At 30.1% G+C, this 7,456-nt stretch overlaps 1 long non-coding RNA gene across 1 annotated transcript; it reads left to right on the top strand.

Annotated features, from left to right (window-relative positions):
- The first annotated feature begins 4,650 nt into the window (after window positions 1-4,650).
- LOC146534215 (uncharacterized) lies at window positions 4,651-7,016 on the top strand. Its single transcript, XR_014878432.1, has 3 exons — window positions 4,651-4,846; window positions 4,934-5,042; window positions 5,307-7,016. It is a non-coding gene; the product is annotated as an uncharacterized LOC146534215 (long non-coding RNA).
- The last annotated feature ends 440 nt before the right edge of the window (window positions 7,017-7,456 follow it).

Below are 7,456 nucleotides of genomic sequence, written 5' to 3' on the forward strand. Positions count from 1 at the left end.
AACTCTCCGTTTTGTAGTTATTAGCGATTTTATAGACATTTGACCTTGAATGACCTTTGGGTCATTTTCTAAACGGAGATGTGCCCGTTTATGTGATATACATAGTTCGATGCGCCTGGACGAGACCTGCAAGAATCTGTTTTTTAATTGAAAATCCAGCCAGAAAATCTCGAGATATCTGGGAAAAACTCGGAAAATGGACACTGTGTATCAATAACTAGAACTTTAAAGGTTAGTTACAGGAAATCTAGATCGAAAACCCTACATTTTTATATTTTTTACCTATAGACAATTTAATCAAGAACAAGTTTGCAAAGTTTTAGAATTTTCGGTCTATAAACAAAAAAGTTATTAAGAAGATACCAAGTGACTCCATAGTGTAATTCTGTTAAATTTTATTAGTAAATCTTAGATACCTTAAAATAAGTACTTATACACCAGTTACATTGTCGAAACTTTCCCAATATCATTTTTTATACCTATACAACCTTTTGGAAAATACAGCTCTTCAATCCGACGTAAAATAAAAAAGTGAATTTTCGAATATTTTTACGTAAACCGTTCTCCATACAATAGTTAATGTACTTTTATCTTAATGTAAATATAGCTTGTAATAGTTTGTAAGAATTGCCCTTTCGAGAGGTAAAATTTGGTGACTGTATTTTATAGTATATTAGCATTAATTTTAGTTTATTATTTTATTATTAATATTATAAAATTATTATTTTTTTTTTGCAAATTTTTACTTTTCAGATTTAGTGTAATATAAAGTTATCTTGGCTTTTGTTGTATTCCAATGTAAATAAAATTAATTAGTTTTAAATTTTAACTGTTTCTAAGCTTGTTTATATTTTTAAATTTAATTTATTTTTATTTTTATTTTTATTGCTCTCATATTTGAATTTTAAAAATGGATTACAAGCGTATGTTTGCAACGCCGCCAAGTAACAATAAAAAGACCTCGACTCAGCCTTCCTCGGAGGCCGTGACGAGTAGCCAGAGGGAAAATAAAACTCAAAACCCAGGCTCTGGAGTTGCTGAGGCCACAGAGAGCAGGTGCAGCACTCCAGATTCAGTCGCTCAGTTATTAGAAATGTCTCTCGACGGGGAACTTGACCTCCTCGACATAGAACCCCCCAAAACTCCACCTAAAGCTAAAAATAAGTCTAGGTCGAAGGCTTCGAGAGTCGCGAGGCCCCTCCCTGCTGTCGCTGTGGAAGCGAAGGATATCCACTCAATGTACGCTGTCATCCACAAACTTACTCAGGGCATAATGTTTGCAATAGAGGAACACAAAAGTGTTACCTCTGAAAATAAAAAATTTATAGTACAAGCCGCTCAGGAGATTAGACTAGCCACAGACATTTATATGGAGGCTGTGATGGAACCAGGGGATTCGAACCCAACACCTGTGGTCACAGCTCCTACAGTTACACCCCCCACCCCCCCAATAGCACCACCAGTGGTAGATAGCACACTGAGAGAGGATATTGTGGCAACAGTTAGGGAGGAGCTATCGAAATTCAAAAATGAGCTGCAATCGTTAAGTGCAGTCCACACACCCCCCACATATTGCGAAATAGCTGCAATTAATCCCCAGCCACCCTTAGTGAAACCTCCAAAACCTAGATACAAGCCCGCATTAGTTATTACCCCTAAAGAACAGACTGACAACAAACAGGATACAATGAAAAAATTTAAAAACAGCATTACCTTCCGCAACAAATCGTATGCACCCACTAAAGTCCAATCTATTAAAAACAATAAATTAAGGGTGGAATTTCTAAACGAATCACACTGTAATGAGACCCTCGAACTTCTCAAGGCGTCTGAAATAGTAACCGCGGAACCCGCCAAGAAACTTCGACCTATGCTTATTCTAAAGGGAATATCAACTGATGTTTCCCTTGATGATTTAGCCACAATAGTTAAACAACAAAATCCATCAATTAATACACTTTTAAATGAAGAAAATGATTTCAAATTCAGGTTTCAACGTAATAATAATCGTAATATTAACTTATATAATGCCGTTTTTATCGTTAGTCCGGTCGTGTGGCGAGAAGCTATCCGACTGGGCCGACTAAATATAGACCACCAGCAGGTGTATGTTGGTGACTTCTCACCTTTCATGCAGTGTTACAAGTGTCTGCAGTTTGGGCACATCAGTAAAAACTGTGTGTCCGACTGCGGGCCTTGTTCACACTGCGCTGATGTGAGCCATCAACATTCTGTTTGCCCCAATCTAGTTAATAAAACCACCCCTACATGCTTCAATTGTCTAAAATTTAATAATAAAACCAATAGTAGTCTTAATTGTGAACACTCCGCTATGTCATATTCTTGCCCAACTGTTATTTACATGCAAAATCAAGTTAAAAATAAAATTGATTATGGTTCCTACTGAACACCAAATGCGCCTTCAATTGTATATATATTTGCATAAATAATTATAATATTGTTATAATTTTAGTTAATAAATGTACATAAAATTGGATTTAATACTAGCTATAATTGTGTCTCAAAATATAATGTTATTAAAAATGATTATAAATATGTATAGTATTAAATTTATGGTTTATTAATATGTTTTGGTTTTAAAATTTATGTTTATACAAATATGTTTAGTTTAAATTTATGTCTTTATAAATAAGTATAGTCTTAAGTTCACAGTTCATAGTTCTATTAAAAGAAATGTAAATTAGTTGTAAAAAGATATATATAACATAAATATATAAAAATATAAATAAAAAACACATACAAAAAATATAAAAATATACAAAAAAGATAAAAAATATACAAAAAAGAAAAGATATTAAAAAATTATATAAAAAGATATATACAAAAAAATATATAAGATTAAAAAATATACAAAAAAGATATCAAAAATATTGTATAAAAAGATATATATATATATATAAAAGAAAAAATATATAAATACATACATATAGATATAAAAATATATAGATAATTTATAGCTCAAGTTAATTGTAAATAATTTTAAGTTAGAAAATAGTATGTTCAAATAGTTATATCAAAAAAAAAAAAAAGTTTTGTGTATTTTTAATATTAATTGTTTAAGTAGTGTCTTAATTTTTTATGTTATATAAAAGTTATTTTCATTTCGTTAAACGAAATATTATGTGAACAACAAAATTTCTTTGTAAAAAAGTGTTTTAATTCCTGTATGTTATATTAAAGATTTGTGTCTCAGAATTACTTTGAAGTCCTAAGATAAAGTTAAATAAAAATCAGTTAAGTCATTCAAATTTTCGTAAGTCCATCAGGTCAGCTCGATCGACCCCGGCCGCCCGTATCCATTAGCGAGGACTGCGGTCGTGAGAGTTGTCTGGATATTTGTAATATAAATTCAAGTCTAGGGCTTCAACACCCCAAAAAAAAAAAAAAAAAAAAAAAAAAAAAAAAAAAAAAAAAAAAAACCTAACCTAACCTAACCTAACCTAACCTAACCTAACCTAACCTAACCTAACCTAACCTAACCTAACCTAACCTAACCTAACCTAACCTAACCTAACCTAACCTAACCTAACCTAACCTAACCTAACCTAACCTAAACCTTAACCTTAACCTAAACCTAAACCTAAACCTAAACCTAAACCTAAACCTAAACCTAAACCTAAACCTAAACCTAAACCTAAACCTAAACCTAAACCTAAACCTAAACCTAAACCTAAACCTAAACCTAAACCTAAACCTAAACCTAAACCTAAACCTAAACCTAAACCTAAACCTAAACCTAAACCTAAACCTAAACCTAAACCTAAACCTAAACCTAAACCTAAACCTAAACCTAAACCTAAACCTAAACCTAAACCTAAACCTAAACCTAAACCTAAACCTAAACCTAAACCTAAACCTAAACCTAAACCTAAACCTAAACCTAAACCTAAACCTAAACCTAAACCTAAACCTAAACCTAAACCTAAACCTAAACCTAAACCTAAACCTAAACCTAAACCTAAACCTAAACCTAAACCTAAACCTAAACCTAAACCTAAACCTAAACCTAAACCTAAACCTTAACCTTAACCTAAACCTAAACCTAAACCTAAACCTAAACCTAAACCTAAACCTAAACCTAAACCTAAACCTAAACCTAAACCTAAACCTAAACCTAAACCTAAACCTAAACCTAAACCTAAACCTAAACCTAAACCTAAACCTAAACCTAAACCTAAACCTAAACCTAAACCTAAACCTAAACAGAAACAGAAACAGAAACAGAAACAAATACATATACAAAAAATGTTTCAATATAACATGAAAATTTTACTAATTAAAAAAATATATGATAAACAAAAAAATTATGGGCAATTTCGATTAAAACATTTGTTGAGCTTAATAGTAATTAAAATAAAAAAATATCTATTAAATTTAATTTATAGTTTTGTAATTTTTTTTTTATGTAATAAAATTATTAAAGTATTTCGTATTATTTATTATAATTATTGATTCATTGCCATCTATTATCATAATATGGAAGTTATTGGTATCCGTTCAAGTATGCGAGAGCGATATTGCAAATAGTTCAGTTTTTATATACAAGATGGCGCATTGGAGATGTTTATTTTATATTACGCAATATAATTAAAGTTGACAGCTGTCAAACACTGGTGTTTTATTCGATGATGTCTTTAGTAAATAAAATTAAATGTATTTTAATTCCATTATATGAAAAATTTAAGACTATCACGTCTTAAATTATTATTGAAGTGAAGCTTAAAGTTAAGTGTACTTAGTGCATTGTTTAAGTATGTTAAAATATTCTATACAGAAAAATCTTTATTTTATCTGTATAGAATATAGATACTTCTATAAGATTAGAGTTAGTAATCATTGTATATTTTAAAGTGAATAATGTTCATAATGTTTACTTCTGATGAAAATCATAATAATTTTGTACATTTTTTAGAGTATTCACTGATGAGGTCAGATTTATTAGAACTACAGCATTCTCAGCATGATAGGACATTATCCAGGTATTTAAATGCTTAAAATAATCACGGAATGTTTCTTGCAAGGTAAAAGTAACTTTGTTGATAATTCTTTGTCTGTTATTCATAAACTATCAAAATATTTATTTTACATTGAAGTTAGTCCATTAGAATCATATTAATGTAATTATCAAGAATGCCTGCCTTCTCATCATTATGGCTAAAATATGTATAGCTATATGAAAATAGGTTTATATTGTTTAGTGTTGAATGTTTACATTATTATAAAAAAATCTAAAATAAGAAATGACAAATTTTAAAATATATTAAATATTTCTTTTTTTTCTTTAGGCTTCATCCCGAGAATCATTGTTACAATAATAAGAAAAAGGTAATAAAAAGAATAATAAGAAGATTATTCAATATTTGTTCGATTTAAATATTTACTTTATTTTGAAATGCTATATTAAATAATAATATTATTAAATAATTCCTTTAATAATTTTGAATACTATAAAGATGTTGTACTTTGTCATTACCCAAGTTTTAATATTGTTTTGTATATTATTGTAAAAATCTTTGTTAACTTGTTAACTTAATAAGAAACATTCATATTCATCAAACTTAATGTATTAGTAAAAATTACTTTGAATTTATTTTGTTTTAAAATGTAATAGTATTTTTAAAGCATAAACATTGTACAATTTGTAGAAATAAAGCCTCACACTGTCGGTCTTTTATTTACCTACGACACTACGTCTTGCGTCATACGTCACTACGTCGCACAAGTGTCAAACAAGTGGCGAGTGGCGACATCTGTAGAACTCTATAGTCTTTGGAAATTGTCTCTATTGAGATAGGTTATAGAAATACTAAAATAAAAAGAGTACACTACACAAGAGGTTACGCGCTATTTCAAACAAATAATATCCAAGTCCGTTGTATAATACCTGGTTTGGATCAATCTGTTATTATAACATTTAAGATTCTTTATTAATTTATAGTTAGGAGACTTCTGTGCTACAATATGTCAACTGTCAAATATAGTTCTGCAATGTCAAAATGCCCGCTCTTTTCATTTGTTATTAAAAGTTACTAATTTAAGCCAGAAGGGGTCAGGGATCACTCACTAACACTACTGTGACTATGTGAATGTGGGCTGGACGACGGTTCCCCTTCCCACATTCTTTCTTCCTGTCCTAAATTAATTCACCCTTATATGATGTTCTTCCTTATAAAGTTCCCCGTCCTCTTAGTGTTCAATGTTTGTTAATGCTTGTGTTTAGTCCTCTATGTAAATTTTTATGTAAATATAATAGATATAATAATATTAAACTATAAATTAACATATTTGTAAAATACTATTTACTACTACTTACTACTACTCATGTTCATGTATATATTTATTTTATGATTTTTTATTTTATAGGTGAAGGCAGCACTTTAACTGGACTCTTTTTGACATGCATTGTCCTATTGTGTAATATAATCTCTTTTTTACCGTACAATCTCCTTTCTGTGTTCTCCATACAACGTGACATTGGCGAAGTGAATAGTGCTCAACTGGCACGCTCGAAGCGCCATAAATAAAGAACCGAACCAAACCGTAAGCCAGAAGGCACATTTGGCCCTCGCTTATGTGAGGTTACACGTGTTGTAGTGGATGGGATTTGTTAGTAGGTCGTTAATAGATGATTATTAGCAAATTATAAAGTAATTTAAATGTTTTAATTAATAAATATTGTGAATTGGTTAAAAGTACTGCTATAATTAACACTGAGTAAATACCTTTTATGTGTTTTCGAATGTTGTTGGTGTTTTATACAAGTTTCTAGTATTAGTGTTGTATAGTTTTCTTTTCATATTTCACTTCTGAAACCTAATTATATATTTTTTTTATATGTGTATTTGCCTTGCAGGATATTTTAATTTCAGAAGTTTATTATATTTTTCTATAAATGTATTTAATTTAATATATTTCTTTAATTTATTATGCAATGACATCTTAATATTTTGTTCAACATATGAATCTTTATTGTAACGCGCCACCCGGCCACCCGGCAACCCGGCTAGCGGCTAGGCGAGCTGGCGGCAGAATGACGTGCGCTTAGAATGTAATTAACATTATTATTGTTGAAATATAGCATTTGGAAGTGAATAGGTGTTTGGTTTTCTACTCTTTTCTTTATATTATTTATATATTTTATTTATTAATCCACCAACATTTGTTTACTTCAATACATAATAAACGATACACAGTACATGGACCTAAGATAATAAACTCCTAAACGTAGGCACAAAATAAGTAAAAAAGTAAATTTTTGAGTTTCTTGCTGGCTCTTCTCAGCAGAACTGCCTTCCGAACCGGCTGTAGCGTTCTGTTTATATGTTTATTCGACGATTCAAAAGTGCTTGTAATAGTCTACTTGAATAAATAGAAATCAATTTTTGATATTGCATATTTGTTGTCGATACATCGGGCTATTCCCAGTAATTCTACC

Source organism: Heliconius melpomene, chromosome 11 (assembly GCF_056956725.1).
Source record: "Heliconius melpomene rosina isolate 202511_hmr_F chromosome 11, ASM5695672v1, whole genome shotgun sequence".
NCBI classification, from domain to species: Eukaryota; Metazoa; Arthropoda; class Insecta; order Lepidoptera; family Nymphalidae; genus Heliconius; species Heliconius melpomene.